This window comes from Cebus imitator, unplaced genomic scaffold, assembly GCF_001604975.1.
Source record: "Cebus imitator isolate Cc_AM_T3 unplaced genomic scaffold, Cebus_imitator-1.0 Scaffold55, whole genome shotgun sequence".
Taxonomy (NCBI): Eukaryota; Metazoa; Chordata; class Mammalia; order Primates; family Cebidae; genus Cebus; species Cebus imitator.
This window is the reverse complement of record NW_016107370.1, coordinates 4,408,068-4,426,423: the sequence shown is the minus strand read 5'-3', so window position 1 is coordinate 4,426,423 and position 18,356 is coordinate 4,408,068. Positions and strand designations below refer to the sequence as shown.

General features: G+C 37.7%; 1 protein-coding gene and 1 non-coding gene across 2 annotated transcripts in view; both read right to left on the bottom strand.

Moving 5' to 3' along the window:
• CDH20 (cadherin 20) overlaps positions 1–18,356 on the bottom strand; it is a 231,648-nt gene that overhangs the window by 167,491 nt on the left and 45,801 nt on the right. The window lies entirely within an intron of this gene.
• LOC119471305 lies at positions 5,323–5,430 on the bottom strand. Its single transcript, XR_005200336.1, has one exon. It is a non-coding gene; the product is annotated as a U6 spliceosomal RNA (small nuclear RNA).

The window sequence follows — 18,356 nt, the reverse complement described above, 5'->3', positions numbered from 1 at the left end:
AAACCTAAAATACAATAAAATAAATGGAAAAAAAAAAAAAAGAAAATGTTTTAAGCCCTCTGAGCAGAGGATAAACAGGTGACGGTACCCATAGATGTTTTAAAAAAATTGTTAATTTTTAGTACATTAAATTATTGATTTCCAGAAGACTACCTGCAAAGGAGCTCTGAAAATAATTTTTGTGGCTTCTAACTTGGACGGTGATTTTTCTGAATGAACTAATACTCTTTCAGGAGAGGAAAGGGCAATATTATTAATAGCAGCATCTACTAGAGTGAGAGCACTCTTCTGTAGTCTCTCTAAGAAACAGCTATTAAGGTTAAAGTGAATTGAATCCCCTCAGTGGTGCTTGTTCCTAATTTACCAAGAGGTGCCTCTCCACATGTTGTGTGTGCATGAACACACACACACGCACACACACACACACAGACACACACACACACACACTGTGTGAGTGCACAGGAGAGATACTATGCCTGGAGAGAGACTGGAGAACAGGACTTCACTGCAAGGCTGGTGCACGGTCTCAGAAGGAAATGGTTTCTAAGACTATCGGAAAAGTACAGGTTCTCCTTTAAATTTTTAACAAAATTTGCTTCATCAAAAGAAAGAAACACTTTGCTATGGAATATCCAGACTTGAAGTATGTTATGGGGGTCTCAGGAAGCCGGAAAAGACCATGAGAGTATAGGATAGGCTTGGAGGGCACCCACTTGCTTCTTGCATAGACATTCATTATCGGGATTTATGACTATGGCAAGCCATTGGATTAGGAACCAGCAGCCAGAGGCCGCTGCTTACATACCCAGGTAGGGGAGAGTCATCAGCATCATGCCTATTAATGCATTTAGAAGGAACAAGTTTATTGTTATGTGGGCAACTGAAGGGAGGGAAGCTTAAAAATTTTAAATCCATGTACCTCTATCAATGGTTTGACAGTTTTCTCTAGCATTGTTTACCTAGTTGAGTATGGGTATGGGGGTCAAATTGCTAGAGACAAATAAAGGCAGGAGGGAACTGTTGAATACTGAGAAGGGCATCTATGAATTGGAAGTCATGGGAGGCCATAGGATTTTTTTGTTGTTGTCACTAGTGATAGAGATTGAGTCTTGTTTTGCTGGCTAGGCTGGTCTCAAGTCTCAAACTCCTGGCTTCAAGCGATCCTCACACCTTGGCTCCCAAGTGCTGCAATTACAGGTGTGAACCACTGTATCAGGCAAATTTTTTAAAGTTTTATTTTATAATTAGAGGAAGTGTATTCTTTGGTCAAAGGTGCATGAGATTCACTCCCTTGCTAGAATCTCCAAACAAGCTTTCAAGTCATAGAATTTTTATAGTGAGAGCATTTGAACATTTTTTTTTTACTAGTAGACAAATTTATTCCAAAAATATGCAAAGTATATATGACAAAACATTAACATCTGTGATTGGAGTATGGGATCTTTTTAATTTCAGAAGCTGGAAGTAATATAGATTTTGTAGTTGATAAGGCTGGACTAAGACCAGGGGCATCCGTGGTTCAGGGAGAAGGTCATTGGCAGTAAGGACATCAAAGAACCAACAATCCAGGGTTGGGATGGGTCATCCACACATGTATGGAAGGCACCGAGAAAGAAGACGGTCATTAAGGTGCATATGAAGATGACTCAGACCTAAAAACTCACATAATAATAGCTAATGTTTGTATAATGCTTACCAAGTACCAGGCACTGCTGTATGAATTTTATATATTATCGTTACATTTATTTTATAGATGAGAACAGTGAGGCTTACGAAGGTTGGTAAACTTTCCCAAGCACCATTGCTAGTGAGTGTCAAGTCTGTTAGTTCTCAGACCCAGGCAGCCTGGTCCCAGAGCCTGCATTCTTTACCACTTTTCTCTCAGCATCTGTGAATGCTACAATTATGACCAGGGGATAGAGGGCAGAGGGTACCGTGTGGACTTTAAAGAAGTGGGAGTTTTTGCAAGGGGAAGAGGAAGAAGTAGTCTTGAACAGCTCGAAGTCTTGGCCTTGAGGCATGAGGAGTGAATGACCAATAGTCTCCACTAAAGGGAGCTGCAGATTCTAGACAGCAGTTTCCTCTACGGGAACACAGTTTCCTCTTAGGGCAAGGAGGTGGAAGGACCATTCTAAGAAAAAGTGGAGAATACTGAAATACCCCAAGGCCAAACAGGAAAGTGGATGGAGTGGCAGGGTGAGGGAGGTGCTCAGACGCACGGATTGTGTGAGGGTGAGGATACTGGTGACGATGGCCAGGTGGGCTTGGACTTTTGGCAGTGACATTGGTAAACACCTATGGAGGCCCTGAGGGGTTTGTTGCTCTATGTCTATTGAGGCAGCAACTGGTGGGCGTATCCTTCCTAGAGCTGCAGTAACAAAGTACCACAAACTGAGTAGCTTAAACACAGTAACATTGTCTCACAGTTCTGGAGGTTGGAATTCCAAGACCAAGGTGTTAGCAGGGTTCGTTCCTCCTGAGGGATGTTCCAAGCCTCTCCTTTGGCTTCTTGGAGGTTTGCTGGTGAATACTGGCATTCCTTAGTGTGTAGAAGCCTCACCCTGTGTGTGTGTCTGTGTACAAGTTTACCCTTTTTATATGGACACCAGTCATATTGGATTAGGGCCTACCCTAAGGACCTCATCTTAACAACTAATTACATCTGTAAGAACCCTATTTCCAAATAAGGTTGTGGTCTGAGGTCCCGTGGGATAGAACCTCAACATTTGAATTTTAGGGGGATAATCCAGACTATAACCATGGCCTTAGGAGCACTGCTCACTCCTGGCCCCTGGCATTAGATTGGGAATCTGTTCTGAGCACGTGAGCATTCAAGGCTCTTTCTGGGTATAGCAGGGGACATACAGATGAATGAAACAAAACCCCTGGCTTCCAGGGCCTGAACTTGGGGGAGGTAGAGGGAGTGGGTAAAGTATGACAAACTCAGATGCCTAAAACACAAGTCAGATCTAATTAATGCTGTAAGTGAGATACAACCAGATTATTACATAAATGAAAAGATTAATGAGAAGGGGAGTAGGGCTTCGGACCTAATTTGGTTTATTTTTAAATTTTATAGGTAAGGAATCTTAGTTCTAGAAATGTTAAATGGCCTGCTGCAGGTCTGCCAACTGGAAATCTGCTCTTTCAGTCACACCGTGTGTATAAACATACGTGCAGCCCCATTTTCTATTATGTCAAACATCTTTGAGATGTATTATTTTAAAAATTATATAATTGGTCAGGAAAATGATACCTAAGCTTATGAACATGAAGCAGCAAATAATGTTTAAAAGAAGTCAGAGACATTTCTATCGATGACAGTGACTGAGCTGTTGACTAAATATTGACTATAAATCTTCAACCACCCACTATCCACAGGTGCCAATCTGCCTACAGATATACACATTTTATATAATATGTATTTGATGCCAAAATACACTGTAAGTTTCTTGCATCCTTAAAAAATAAAACCATTAGCCACCTTGAACCATGGCAGTCTTCTTCTTCAGTATCCTTCACCTTCTTAAGTGAGGTCAGAGTACCCTACCTGGGAGAAACAGCTGGGCTCTATGCAAAGGGAGAGCCCAGACAGATAAACTTATCTGCATTCACAGATAAACATTGGCAATTTCAATTTTTAAAAATACAATGTCGAGCTGGGAGCCGCTTGATAACTGTGGGAAGCAAAATGTCTGTCCTGAGTTTCCTAGGTGGTTATGGGTGGATCTGGTGGGCATTGTGAAGTATGGTATAGAAAGTCTAGGAAGAGAGAAAGAATTTGAAGGGGTAATTGATCTTCCCCTTTTTGGTTTATAGTGAAATTTTCTCAAGAAATTGAAACTATCTTGGGAACATGGCAAGAGAGAGTAAGAAGAAGAAATCTGGGATCAATTCAACATTGACTTTCTGATTTACAGTATGCAAATGGAAAATAAAACTGGTTTCATTATGGACAACATTTAGGAAATAAGGCCACTGGGTTCAATAGGGACTGGTTCTTGGCATCAGAATCCCAGAGTTTGCTGTAAATTTGACCTGGGCAGTGATCCTGCCACTGGGGATGAGACTTCATTCTTGTTTCTGGAAGTGAGGTGCAACAGCCAGGCAGTATACCATTGAGTCTCTGATTTGGGAAGGACAAATATAGTAGAAAAAAAGTACTTTACTTCTTTCATGGCTCAAAATTTGTGATGAATTATGTACGTTTTTACCATAATGATTAAAAGTTCTTATAGTTCCTTATCTATTTCTTATCAGTTGTCAAGTAAGAGTAGCAAATCTTTCTCTTGCCTTTCCTTTCACCCTCCTTTCCTTTTTTCACTCAAGATGCTTTGGTGTCTGATCATGTCAGTCTCTAAAATGTGTTTAGTATGTAGCAGAGATATAATGAGGAAAAGAGACATGGTCCTTGTCTTCAGCATGGAGATGGGGATGGATAGTCATGATATAATCCAGAAATACATAATTCCAAGCTGTAACAAGGTGACTGGGGAAGAAGGAAGAGAGCTATAAGAGTACTGCCTGTCCTCTATATCCACGGGGACTGGTTCCAGGACTTCCTGTGGATACTTCAGTTCCTCAAGTCCTTTACAGGCAGCCCTCTGTACCCACAGCTTCTGCATCTGCAGATACAGAGGGCTGACTGTTTACAAAACGGGAGCTGATTTAGAGTGGGTAAACAGGGAAGACTTCCCTGAGGACATGGCATCTGTGCTGAGGGCATAAAGGTGTAGAGGCATTAATAGGCACAGTGCGGAGATGGGAGGTGGAGTGTGAGCAAGAAGATTCCAGACAGAACGAGTGCAAAAAAGCAAAGTTGGAGTCGGTGGGGGCAGGAACAGAAGAGAAATAAGGTCAGTAGAACAAGTGGGAGAGAAAGAGAAGAGAGGGGGCCAGAGGCGTGAGCAGATCAGGCAAGGGCAGTAACCTTTCTGAGCAATGGCAAGCTATTACAGTTTTTAAGTGAGGAGCAAAAGATTCAGATGCTAGCATTATAGGACTCTCCCCACAGCTGCAGTGTGGAAGATCAACAGGAGGAAGTCATGAGAGGAGGCTGGGGGACCAGGAGAGAGAGGATGTTGCAGAGTGATGATGGAGATGGAGGAAGTCAATTGAGTCAAGAAACATTGAGGAGGTAGAATACTTCGAGTCTGCTTTTTCCACTTGACATATTGTGGATGCCTTTTTTTATAATTTTTTAAATTTTTGCCTGTTTTCATTTCTTATTGGATTGTTATGTTTTGTTTTTCATTTGTATTTCTTTTTTTTTTAAACTTTATTTTAAGTTCCAGGATACATGTGTAGGACATGCTGGTTTGTAAAAATATGGAACGCTTCACGAATTTGGTCATTCTTGTGCAGGGGTTATGATAATAATATTCTCTGTTATCGTTCCAATTTTAGTATATGTGCTGCTGAAGCAAGCACTGTGGGTCTCTTTCTACATTTCAAAAATGTTGGTCTCCATAAGAAGGTCTCTGTGATAGTTCCTTGTATAGATCAATTATTACATATTCAATAATCTCCTACTGATGGACTTTTTTTTTGATTATGAATGACTCTCCAAATTGTATTATATATTAATTGTCTGACTGTTCCCTTAATGGATATTTTATATTAGTTGCCAGATCAACTCTCAGAGCATACTAGTTTATTCTCTCACTAATAGTGTGTAAGACATCCATTTTCTTTCCCCTTTCAAACCTCAGTGTATTGTCAACCTTTTTAATTTTAGCTGGCTAATAGATAAACGAAATTCAGTGTTTTAACTTGCATTCTGATTATTCATGAGACTGGCCATCTTTTCCTGTGTTTACTGTCTGTTTATATTTATTATTTTGTAGATTATTTATTTTGCCTATTTATATCTCATGATATTTTTTCCCTGTTGATGAAACATAACTGTTTTGTAACCCTTTGTCATATGTATGTAGCAAAAATGTTTGCCAGGTCTTTGTTCGCCTTTTAATCTTGTTGACAGGGTTTCCTATTCTACTTTGTTCTGTTTTTACCATATATATTATTTCACTTTTAAGTAGTGTCTGTCATCTGTCAGTGGATTTTCTTTATGGTTCTAGTTTTGTTGATATATTAAAAAAGCCTTCCTCACTTCAAGGCTAGAAAAAGATTTTTCTAATGCTTTATTTTCTATTATGAATTCAGTATGAGGAGTAAGGGAGGGATACTTACTTATTTCATAAGTACCTAGGCAGTTGTCCTAATACCTTTTCTTGAATAACCACTATTTCTTTCCCTGATTAGAAATGCTATTTTTTTTATTTACCAAATCCCCAAATACATTTGAGCTCAATTCTGAACTCTGTATTCTGTTTTTGATCTCTCATCCTATGCCAGATTCACGCTGTTTTAATTACTGTTATTTTGTAACACAGTTTTTATATCTGGTAGTGCAATTTTACCCACATTATTCTTCTTTGTCAAGTCTTTCTGGTTATTTTTAAATATTTATTCTTCAAAATGGATTTTAGAATTATTTTCCAAACTTATACAAAAATATCCTGTCGCAAGTTTGGTAGGACTTAAATTACATTTATAGATTTGCTTTAGCATTCTGGGTCATTACACATTTTTTCAAATAGTGGCTGAAGTAATTTAATTTGCAATCAAGTAAAATTTGGTGTATATTGTGACCCATCTTTCTGAAATATATGAGAAATTGGCAAGCTGTATATTATGTAATTCACTAAATCACTATATGGTTCTAGATGATTTATTCATTCCACAATTTATTCATTCCATGAGCTAAGCCTATGGTGGGTGCTGTTTCAAGTGTTGGGATACATGGTGAATGGGCAGGATCCCTGTTCTCATATTCTGGAGGGGAGAAGCAGTGGAGCTTGGCTTTGTCCACAGACCGGGCGGCGTGAGGGTGGGAAGGCCACAGTGATGGCAGACAAGTCTTTCCAAAAATATTTGCTTTGAAAGGAAGAAAGGAAATTGAGTGGCAGTTGGTCATGGAGGCAAGAAAGGTTTTTTGTTTTATTTTTAAAATGACAGTCACTGGAGCGTATTTATGTGCCACAAAATAATCACCAGAAAGAGAGAAAATAAGTGTACAGAAGAAAAAGGAGATGCGTGTAGCATCTAGCTCCTTGAAGGCGAAAGTAGATGGAATATACTCCTCAAGTGATCTGTTAGCTTTTGATACAAGGAGCAAATTAATAATAGAAAATTCAGAAAGAGTGGGCCCAGATACAAGCAGATTAGTGTTTATTTGACTGCAGAAACCAAAGAGGTGTTTTTGCATGGGCAATAACCACATCTATACTACTATGCTTATTATTCATCAATTTCAGCAAAAATTGGGATGTTTTATTCCAGTGTTAGGTTTTAATGTCATAACTTCTTTGTTGGAAACTGAATTTTAAAGCGCTGAAAGCAGTGCTTAGAACAATGTCTGGGACACATATGACACTTAATATTTATTGAATAAGTACACACATCAGTTTTATATTGCTGAATGGAATTTTCATACTGTCTAGGCGATGTCATATCTTCTATACAAAACTGTCCTGATTCTTAGTACTTCCATGTCAGTATGTAATATTTGTGTTACTTTAACCATACGGTATAGTAGAAAAGGCATTGGACTTGGAAACAGAAAGCTTGGATTCAATCATCTGCCCCACCAGTTTATAACTACTTAAAGTTGGGGAAGTTATTTAGCTTCTCTGGGTTTTACTTTTCTCGTTGTAAAATGAGCCAATTGGGATAAATCAGTTGTTTTCAATCCTTTTAAACTGTTACACATTTTCTTCATATGAAAGGTTTTCTGGATCCGCCTATGTAAAGCAGGTAACTGAGGACTCCTCAGACGAAAGTAGGGATGTGAGGGGGGAGCCCCACCCATCCTGCAGCAGCCTCCTTGAGCCTCTCTTGACCCTACCTTCATCCTGCTGAGAACGGAGCTTCTCAGAGCAAAATGTACAAACCTCGTAAGATGATCTCTAAGGTCTTTAAGTATTGCATAAACTATGGCACATGCTATCTGAGGTGATTTTAATGGTCCTGTGAAGTAAGGAATGCATGGTACTATTATGTCTGTTTCACAGATGGGAAAAGAAGGTTCAGAGTGTATCATTTGCTGTAATTTCTTGCCTGCTAGTTGGAGGAGCAGAGATGAGAGCCCAGTCCTCTGTCTCTTGTTTAGGCAGTCCTTTTGTTGCCATCAAATGATTTCCCTCACCTGGCTATCTGTTGATTCAGTGAAGATTCTGGCTAAAATATCTGAAATAATTTCTAACTTGTATTACTGTTGCCATCCACATGCATAAAACCACTTAAAAATGTTTGCCTAAATGTTTTCCACACCTGAGTTAGCTAAGTTACAGAAACTTTAATCAAATTGCAAAAAAGAATGAGCTGTGAGGAATCATTATAATTTCTCAACAGAAATCTCTAAAATGCAAATCAAATGAATTGGCTGAACACTTAAATCCATTTAATTTTGAAATTAGTTTCATTTTTGAAATAATCTTCAGATTGAGACAGATGAGGCATGCAGTCCTACTTATTGTTAACCATGGTAAAATAAGAAATGAGTTTTAACCCAAATGCGTACTGAGAAATTAAAAGCTAAGCAAGACTAAACATTGGGTTGAAAGGGGTTGACGATTAGTGTGGCCACATCAGATAAGGGCTGTCACTCCAGATTAACTGCCCTTCCCCTAGTATGTTCTCTACTCTCATGGTTGAGTTTCTACATGCCGATCTTTCTCTTGGAATGCTCTTCTTGGCCAGATAAAAATATTACTCATCCATCCAAGCTCATTTCATAAACTGCTTCCCCTGTTTAGCTCACTTATCCTCATGGCGCCTCCTCCTTCCTGGACAGAATTAATCTTCTGCGTCCCCTGTGAACTCCCTTAGAACTTTGCACTGTAGGGGTAGCACTCTTCATACTGCCATATAACTAACTGCAAAATCTGCTCTCCTTGCCAGGTTTTAATTTCTGCAAGGGCAGAGAACATTAAACATTGTAAAGGGTTTTCCCCTGCTATAAAAGTAACGTACACTCAGTGAGACAAAAGTTGGGAAAATGCAACAGAATTTAAAATGAACAAGAATCATTTCACCTATGCATTGCCCCTATACAATCAGCGCTTAGCATCTGAAATAATTCATCTAATGTTTCCTCCACCATGGACAAGCACTGAGTTTAATTGGGTAGGCATTGTTGATTTCGAAGTGCTAGAAGACTATAAATCTCTCTCTGTCGGCCTCTTGATGTACAGTGTAGGTGGCTGGCAGACATATAATTATGTACACACACATAATTCTGTCGATACTTAGAATAAAGAAGGGGTTTGCTCAAAGTATTGGACAAGCTTGTTTGGAAAGTATTTCATGAAGGCACTTGACTCTAGAAATCGCATGCGTCTTTATCACAGAATTTAGCAGACTTTAATGAATTCCAATTCTTTTCTCGAGTGAGAACTGGTTATGTATTGAATTGAGCAAACTGACACATATCCCAAGTGGTGAAAACATGCTCCTGTAGGTTCTCACAGTTAATAGTCTGAGGGTAATTGGGAACGAGTTCCATGTTGCATTGACAGATTTGTCATTGTACTGAAGAACATGTTGCTGCAACCTTGAGTTCAGACCCTGGCAGCTGTCTACCTCTGGCTTCCTACTCTTCCGTTCTCTACTCTTTTGGTAGGATGGACAGTCCGTTCTGTGGTAAGAAAGCCAGGCTCTAGGACTGCAGTCTGAGAGGCATGCTTGCCATCAGGACCACACTGTTGGTCACTGGTGTTCACACTAATGAACATCAACAATGACATGGAAACTGTTTTGTTTGTGAAGGCTGAATAGAAGTATAGATGAAAACAGAAAACTAATACTGGAGTTCCTGGAGGACAAAGATTGAGATAGTATACAATTATTCACCCATAGGATACTGTTAGCTCAGGCACTTTTGTTTTTATAGCTTTTTTTTTTAAGTATGAATTATAAAAGCTCCTTGTAGAAACTTTGTAAAATGTAAAAATGGATAAAAATGTAAATAAAAATCAACTATATACCTGCTACACAGAAATACTCACAACATTTTCATATATTTTATTTTCAATCTTTTTCTCTTAATATACGGATACATGAGATCATATTGTATATAAATATTCTATCCTTTTTTCATTTAGTTTTTGGTATTTACATTTTGAGATAGATCATTTTTAAGTAAGTAAATATTCAAACACTTTAAAAGCTTAACATTCTGTCAAAAGGATGAAATAAAATTAATTTAACCATTCTTCTATTGTTCAATAGTTAGGCTGGTTTCATTCTTTTCAATGCTAGATATAAAATGTCAAATAATATATTTCTATATAAATTATTGTCCAAATTTAAATTATTTCCTTAGAGAAAATATGTATTATAGAAATTATTATACCAAAGGGTGTCTTAGTTCGTTTGGGCATCCATAACAAAATATCACAAATGGGTGGCTTATCAACAACAGAAATTTATTTCTCATAGTTCTGGAGGCTCGAAAGTCCAAAATCATAGCATAGGCAGATTCAGTTTCTTGTAAATAGACAGTGCCTTCTCCATGAGACCTCAAAGGAAAAGAAGGGTGAGAGTATCTCCCTCAGGTCTTTTTTAAAAAGGGCACTAATCCCTGTGTAACCTTATAAAAGGGCCTAATCAACTGCTAAGTCAACTGCCAAGGGCCCCACCTCCAAATATCCTCACCCTGGAGATTAGGTTTTCACATTTGAATTTTGAGGAAGCACAAACATTCAGACCACAGCAAAAGGTAGGAATTGTCTAAGAGTCTGTATTTGTTGATAATTTCTGACCAAAGAAGTTAGAGACATTTACCCTTCTACAAGTAATTGTTACGGTATATCAAAAAATATTTGAAATGTTTGCTATTTTGGTAGGTATAAAGCATACCTTATTTTTAAAAATTCACTCAATTACTAGTGAAGTTAATTTTTTTTATGTATTAATCTACTTGCATTTTCTATGTAAACCATTAATATCTTTTTTTTTTTTTTTTTTTTTTTTTTTTGAGAGGGAGTCTTGCTCTATCACCCTGGCTGGAGTATAATGGCAACATCTTGGCTCACTGCAACCTCTGCCTCCCAAGTTCAAGCAAGTCTCCTTCCTTAGCCTCCAGAGTAGCTGGGACTACAGGCAAGAGACACCATGCCCGGCTAATTTTTTTTTTATTATTATTTTTTTGAGATGGAGTCTTGCTCTGCCACCAAAACTGGAGTGCAGTGGTGTGATCTCAGCTCACTGCAACCTCTGCCTCCCAGGTTCAAGCAATAGCCTGCTTCACTCTCCAGAGTAGCTGGGATTACAGGTGCACACCACCACACCTGGCTAATTTTTGTATTTTTAGTACAGATGGGGTTTCACCGTGGTGGTCAGGCTGGTCTCAAACTCCTGACCTCAGGTGATCTGCTCTCCTTGGCCTTCCAAAGTGCTGGGATTACAGGCATGAGTCACTGTGCCTGGCTCTGTTAATCTTTTATATGGGGGTCTTTGTGTTCTTCATAACTACTGCAAGTTTTTTTTTTCCACAATTTGTTTTTGCCTTTTCATTTTTTCCTGAGGTATCGTCCATTATATTTATTGGTATTACATATTTTTACTGTCTCTTTTTGCCTTTTGATTTTGATGTTTTGAGTGTAGTGAAATATATCACTATTTATGATATATTTATGAAATATATCATAAATATATGGAGGAAATATATTTCTTTCATATATTTATGCTTAGAAAATTTATCTTCTTCAATAAAAGAAAGTATCTTTCTAATCTAAGTATGGATATTTATTTGTATGTTAATCTATATTCTTGTTTCTTTTCTGTGTTTAAATCTGTTTTGCTTTTTGTTCTGTCATTGCATTAACAAGAGCTTACTGACGATCTTACATAATCATGGTGATAGCAAGCATAGATTTTTTTTGTTTGCCATTAATACATATTCGCTATCAGCTTAAGGCAAATATAGTTTATTATGTTAAGACTGTTGACTTACATTCCTTTTTCTACTACAAATAAACTTCGTATATTATGATAAATTAAAGGCAGGTTTGGAAGTAAGATGTTGGGTATGTTCTTCAGTGTTTCTAAACCTTAGTTATTAAATGGAGTCTGTGATGCTATCTTCTTGACAAGGTTAATGAGATGGTTAAAGAAGATAATGCATCTAAACTCCTTAGCATACGGCCTGTGTAACCTAGGAGGTGTTTAATAAATGTCAGCCATTATTTTTGCTATTCTTAAAAAAAGGTGGCAATTTTATGAAATTCTTTGTATTTATTGAGCTAATCACATTACGATTAATACTAATAGATATTCTTGTGTTGATGGGATAAACTACTTGGCTACTGTGGATTTTTATTTGTACATGCTCTCGACTTTGATTTTTTTATATTTTTAAAGGTAAATATTAGTGTGGGGCTTTTAATAATTCTTAAGCTGATGTTACTCATGAAAAAATTGGTTATTATTTGGGTTTAAGCCGTGAATGTTAAGAGAATCCTGCAGATTCTGTTAGGAAATAAAATCAGTATCTCCTTGAATTACCTATCAGATATTTATTTAGTGCTCACAACTGCAGTCAAAAGACAATGTCAGCCAATATTTTTGGCTACAAAGGCCTAAAAACCTTTTTGTTTAGGTTTCCTAAGGTTATTAGGTGGTATTAATTGAGAAAAGATGCTACTTTGTAAGAAGGCACACTGGTTTTAAGTTTTCTTGGCATAGGGCAGGCACTTCTTTCTGCCTTCAGAAGGTTTATTCCAAAGATTGAGATTGAAATATTGAAACCTATGTTAACTTATTGTCAAAATTAGCCTGAACTAGGGCCATTAATCAATACAATTCTTATTTTCTTTCTCCTGACGAGATACAATGAAAAAGTTATGAATAACGATGATAAATGATTTTTTTTTTGAGATGGAGTCTCCTTTTGGATTGAACATTAAGTGCAGCATTTTTGGAATGATTTACTAGTTTTAAAGGTCTGTAATGTGAAGATACCTGGTAGCCTGAGACAGTCTATTGACAAGAGTTTTGTAAGCCATTTTCACCCATCTATAAAAATTCAAGAACCACCACCCCCGTTTCTCTCAATTAAGGGAACACAAATAAGTTGATTTGTTTGTGGTTTCTTTTCAGAAAAGAGAAAAAATGCATCTATGACACACTTGTGTGCAAGGTAGGAGAGCCTTGTTTCGAGATCTGGCAATCTCATACATGGGATCTTCGGGTCACTTAGGAATATTTGAATTATGTCCTGTTCTTCCCCTACTACTCCAGCTTCTCCCTCTCCCCATCCTAGAAAGTTGAGTCTGAGCCTCACCATGGCCCGAGAGTCTGTCTCTCCTTTCAATTCTGGAGGCATGGAAAAATGAAATGACTCTTTTTAATGTACTGAAAATAACATCAACTTAAAAATTCAGATTCTAAATGTATTATCTCATTTTTCTGTTACTCTCAGTAGAATTTCAGGTATGTAAATATTTTAGATAACAAATTTTCTATCTTAAGCACCAGACCTTCTTTAGAATGTATTTTTTTTTTTTTTTTTTGAGAGGAGTCTAGCTCTGTCTCCCAGGCTGGAGTGCAGTGGTGCCATCTCAGTTCACTGCAGCCTCTGCCTCCCAGGTTCAAGTGATTCTCCTGCCTCAGTCTCCCAAGTAGCTGGGATTGCAGGCCTGCGCGACCATGCCTGGCTAATTTTTATATTTTTAGTAGAGACAGGTTTTTACCATGTTGGCCACACTGGTCTTGAACTCCTGACCTCAGGTGATTCACCTGCCTCAGCCTCCCAAAGTGCTGGGATTATAGGTGTGAACCACCATGCGTGGATGAAATGTAACATTTTTGATTGAACTAATTTTCAAAGGTATTGCCATTTCTCTTTAAAAATAGAAGATACAGAACATAATTGAACTTTTTGATGATTCAGTCTTTCAGATAAGCATTATTGATGATACTGTGCTATAATAATACAAGTGAGTGCTTTTGTGGTCATTCATTACGGGTCCAGCACTGTTCTAAGTGCCTTTCAGCAAATAAGTTATTTACATCTATGTTTACTGAAATATAACTCTATGTCATAGGTACCATGAATGTCTTCATTTTACAGGGAGGAAACTGAGGCCCAGAGAGGTCGAGAAACTTGTCCAAGACTGTAAGCTAGTCAGCAGAGAAGCTGAGATTGAAACCCATACAGCAGAGTTCAGAATCTGTGCCTTCACCACCATATGATATTCTTTCCTCGTGCCTTACACGGTTGATGGCTCTGGGCTAATAAGGGCTGTTTGTCCTATTATTGTGCACTTTGAGTTCTTACATCTATACATTAACCTGTCTCCTTAAGCTTCCCTGCTGTCATCTACTATTTCTCACCATTTTCACTCTTCCTGCTTTTCAATTTGCTGCCATTTACAGGATTTGGGTTGGAAAATCAGAATAAAAAAGCTTATAAGAATTATGTACCATCACTGAGCATGAATTCTGCAATAGGTTTAGTTTTGGATAAGGAAGAAAAACCAGTATTTTGAAGTACCTACTATAAAGAATAACAATAGTAGCAATTATGTGTTGAGATCTGACATTTTACATTAGATATTTAACCCTGTTACCACATTTAAAGCCCTGGACAGCTCCCAAAGTGGGGACTATATTCCCCATGGTAAGAATCAGAAACTACCACTGGGAGGTTAAGGGATTTGATGACTCTACCGTCAGCTAGAAGCTAAAACTCAGTCCAGGACTTCTTGACTCCAAAGCCCTTTTCTCCTTCCACTCTTTGGCCATTAGGTTTTACCTCTAGTTTCTTTAGCAAACACTTTTCAATTTAAGTAATTTTTTTATTTAGCCTAATTACTACGATGCATTTGGAAGAATGTTTTGAAGTGTAGACTTAAGGAACGAAGTGACCCAAGGCTTTATTTCAATCATAGTGTAAGAAACTTTTCGAAGGGTGATTTTAAACAGTCAATGATGTTTGTGATTTCAATAGCAATGAAATGGTGAATTGGAGTTAGATGTGTTTGGAGTGCAGAAGTCAGCAAGGCATTGCTTCAGTAGGGCATGCAGCATGGATTAGGGGAAGGAAATGGGATTGATGAGCAAGAGATGAAACCAAGAGACATTTTGGGTATGGAATTAGCAGAAGTTGTGACCATGCTGGGGAGTAGTCATGAAAGAAGGGTCAAGGACAGCTTTGAAATTTCTAGTTTATTTGAATTGGTGAAGAGATCTCATGTGCTTAGATGTGGAATGTACAAGATGGAACAACTTTTGAGAGGGAAGGTGACTTTTATTTTAAACACTTGAATGTGCTGAACTTGTGGAATGTTCAAGAAGAAATATCAGACATCTGAAAATGAGGGTCTGTCTTCTGATAATATTTGCAGTTCTTATAGATTCTACAGGTTCCTAATAAGCAACTTGAATGGTGTTTTTGATACAGGTGGATTGCCTTATATATCAGACATTTTTGGATTGCCTCTCTAACATCCATTCTCCCTTTTGCCTCTCTTGAAATTACTGACTTTCCCCTAGAACATGATTGGTGAATTTCTAATGTGCTTTTCATCTTTGCAGCAAGATAATTTTATTTACTGCAGACAACTAGAATGGTACTTCTCTATTCAAAGAAGGCAGGGAGGATAGGAGAGCAAGACTACCCTGAGGATATATGATTTAGGAGTTTTTGTAAGAACTACACATAAATAGACCCACTCACAAATTTTCTATATTTAGGGAACAGAGTAACACTACTTTTTGTTTTATTCCTTGTCCAAATGATTCTTTCAGAGAGTACCCAATAAAATGCCTGATCAGAGATTAAATGAGAAGTTCACAGTACATACCTTTAAATCTGCTTGTTAGGCTTAAAAGTCATGCCTTACTTATAATTACAAGTTTCAGTGTGTTTCAGAACCCCTTTTCTTAGATCCAAGCATCTTTGTCCTCTTCAAATGACTGGCAACTTGGTGATATTTAAATTTTTTCTTTCTTTTAAGTGTGATTTAGTTTAAAATAAGCATATAGGTAAGCACAAAAGTGCTTTAGGCCTGCTTCTTTAAAATGAGAAACACCTTTGTCCTTAGGGGCTGTCAGATTTATGCCCTTAGATGAACAATAATTACATTAATAATTTGAAGGGCTAATTAGCATTTTATAGTAAACACATTGTTCATCTCACTAAAAGGATGGCTATATGCTTTCTGCAGAATAATTGCTTTTCAAAATCAGAACCCATTTATCCTACTTCAGCAATATATGTCACCACCTGACCAAGAAGTACTCCTGTGCTGACTTTTTCTAAATATTGAGACCTTTTTTTTTTTTTTTTTTGTGATGGAGTTTTGCTTTTGTTTCCCAGGCTGGAGTGCAGTGGCACAATGTTGGCTCACTGCAACCTTCGCCTCCTGGGTTCAAGTGATTCGCCTGCCTCATTCTCCCAAGTAGCTGGATTACAGGCATGCACCACCATGCCGGGCTTTTTGTAGTTTAGTAGAGACAGAGTTTCACCATGTTGGCCAGGCTGGTCTAGAACTCCTGACCATAGGTGAACCACCGCCTTGGCCTCCCAAAGTGCTAGGATTACAGGCATAAGTCACTGCACCCACCTGTCTTGTTAAGTTTTACAGCAAAAATTGCAAAAATGAAAGCATAGAAGTGTGGACTGGCTTTAATTTCTACTTGTGTGAACAACAACAAAAAAGCAACTGATACTTTGTCCTCTGTTTTTCATATACTTCACTCTTTCCAATGTTTCTTTTCTTACTTAATTTTACTATGGTATTTCTAACACATATGTGCAGTTTGAATTCACCTTCTCTCCTATTCTTTCCTCGGTCTCATGAAATGCAGGGAATTGCCATGGTTATTTCTTTATGGTATCAACTCCTAAAAATACACTGATTTCACTTTAGTTTTTGCAAGCTCAAAGCTAACTGTGGGTAAATTCAAGAAGACTTTTCATCAGGATATTGGCCTTCCTCCCCTGTAGCCCCCTTTCAGGGGGCTTTATCTGTCTGCAGCCAAATTCAGTACTTCCCTAACCCACAGTTGCAGCAACTCCAAATCGACAGTCTTGTCAGAGCAAATGATCTAAAATAAACATCCGCGTGTCTGCCTGCATTAAGAATCCTGACAAGGATGCTTTGCCTGTATCAACTACAAGCCCACAGTCCTTAGAAGCACTTTGCTTATTACCTTGGTTTAGTGGCTGAGGGAGAGTAGCTATAAGGCCCGAAGTCTAATTTTGAATGTTTTAGGATGTTAAAATCCAAATGAAATCATCAAAGACCTACCTCTCTACTTTCTTCCTCTTGGCAGCTTTCTCGTGGGTAATGGTTATCTCATGTATGTGAGATTCTTGGAATCAGTCAGCAAATTACATCAGGACACTCCCAACAATACTATTTTGTATACAAAGACAGTAGATGAGGAAACAAAGGTAAATATCCAGCCCATAGTTTTGCAGGCTAGGCTCCTTTCTGATGTTTTCTTAGCTACTTAATGCCCCCTAAAACTATATCTTTGGGATTCATACTGGGAACTACCTCACAATACCAAAAATTATCAGTTAATAATAGACACTCTGTCTCTGTGGTTCTAAAGAATATTCCACAGGCTTTTCTTTTCTCTATTAAGCTTTATATTGTGAGCCTAGAAAGAGAAAAGTTGTTAAGTTTGTATACTTTGTATCTTAAAGCCAGAGAAAACACAACCTAGGAAGGGAGTTTTCTATTAAAGTTCTCAGGTTTGGTATCCTCAATAAAGTGATTAATGTTTCAGCATTACAAGTTTCCCAAAGACCCCTAAGAAAAATTTGAAGGGAGTATAATGATGCTTCAAGGCTGTTGAAATTTTATGTGCCCAACAAAAATTAAGGAGAAATTGTTTGATTATTATTAGGCTTATCTGAGCTATTAAAATAGCCTGTTGGAATAAAAGAGACCCACTCTTCTGCAGTAATTACCTAAACTGATTATCTGTGTTAACCATATCTGAGTCATTCTCATTTTATATATCACTTCAAGAGATACAGTCTAAAAGCCTGAAACTTATATAATAAAGGGAAAAACCTAATTGCAGATTTTCTTCTTAAATTTTAATTTTATGTCATATTTATCTAAGTAATCTTAAGAAGTCTTTAATACCATAGGAAAACTACTGAGAAGGGAGAAAAAGGCCACCATTCAATTTATTAAAAGATTTTCTTAAGAAATGCAAATCAAAACTACATTGAGATACCATCTCACGCCGGTAAGAATGGCGAACATTAAAAAATCTGGAGACAGCAGATGCTGGAGAGGATGTGGAGAAGTAGGAACACTTTTACA